Raw genomic sequence first — 1,550 nt, forward strand, 5'->3', positions numbered from 1 at the left:
TGTATAAGGCTATCCGTGTCGGTGTACATAATTTTACATCTGTTGCTATATAAAGGTAACATGTACTCGTGATGAAATTCATACAAACAGATTTTAGATATGTCGAGAATGCACATACCTACGTAGATCGGCTTGTTGAATTTCACCTCGAGTTTGCGCAATTCAACGGGTATCAGATTTTCCGAAAAGATGCTTCGGCTGTGGAAATTTGGTTTTGCGATCATTGCCTCCGCGACGTATCGTCCTTCCTATTTAGTTATTAATTTTACATCGACGCGATTTCGCACATTTTCCATAGTTTTACCGAATACTGCGTTGTTCATCAATTTATACAAATTTTTCTCAAAATCGTTCTTGGCGAGCGTTCTAAATTGCGTATTTAGTTCAATATAATCGCGAAGCCACGCGGATTGCGCGAATTGTAGTACGCGATGTATATTTGTGACGCGAAGACCCTGACCCGTGCATTGCTGTAGGTTACGATAGTGAATGACGTAACGCTTTTTGCAATATAGAGTAGCCAGAAGTTTTGCCTGCCGCATGCCGGGCGGCTTATCGCGCGTCGGACAGAACGGTAGGTCAGTGTGCTTGTCGTGTATACTTTGCGGGTACTCGAGATCGACCTCGAGAATGTAACCCGTGGGCGAGTCCGAGGCGATCGCGCTAAAGTCAAAATCCGCAACATCGTCAACCCAGCGAAATTCAGCGTATGGCAGTGGTTGACACATTGCCTATCCGTATAGATTATTTACATCGAAGTACATCAAGTATGAGGAAGCTTTCGACGGATCATGCGAGTGCATATACTTGTTGTTAGCCTGTGCATATCTACCGGAGCATTGGCTCAGACCGCCGCGTATACCACGCTCGATAAACATGACCATATCAATGTCCGTGAGGAGTTCGAAATTTATACGCGTATGTTTAAGCATGGCGTCCCACGTGAATCCAGGTAATGTGTAACAAGTCTAAGCTCCAATTCAACCGAATATATTTTGTTACTCTATCTTTTTTGCAAAAGTATAATCTCTACAAAAATATCTTTACTGCAAAAGTATCTTCTTTACAAAAATAGTGTCTCCACAAAAATCTTCTGTACAAAAATATCTTCTCTACAAAACTATCTTCTCTACAAAAGTAATGATATCAAATTGCGCCAAATAAAACAGCGGATATTTATACAAACTAGTTGCTTTGGGTGCGGTCAAGCTGCCACTACGAATGCTTTGAAGTGTTTCGAGTCCGGTCAATGTATCACTTGCAAACGCTTCAGCAGTACCAATGACGTCACTGAAACGTCACAGATTTCCCCCTCTATTTCGCTTCCAATGCTACAGCCGGAGAGGTAGTACGGCTGAAGCGTTTTTTTGAATTCTCGAAAAGCGCGGCAAATTGCACATGTTAGGTTACATGTGAATTGGTGTGAAGCAATGTGTGTAGCGAATGTGTAGTGCAAATTATCGAAAATTGTTTAAGAAAATGCCTAATCTAACTTTATTTGATGAAATATCTCAATTCACTGGTAAACGATGGTATTATGTGTTCGACAT

General features: G+C 41.4%; 1 pseudogene; it reads right to left on the minus strand.

Annotated features, from left to right (window-relative positions):
• Positions 1-11: 11 nt before the first annotated feature.
• LOC105560915 lies at positions 12-978 on the minus strand (annotated as a pseudogene).
• Positions 979-1,550: the final 572 nt, after the last annotated feature.

Source organism: Vollenhovia emeryi, unplaced genomic scaffold (assembly GCF_000949405.1).
Source record: "Vollenhovia emeryi isolate VEMERY1.0 unplaced genomic scaffold, V.emery_V1.0 DF945645.1, whole genome shotgun sequence".
NCBI classification, from domain to species: Eukaryota; Metazoa; Arthropoda; class Insecta; order Hymenoptera; family Formicidae; genus Vollenhovia; species Vollenhovia emeryi.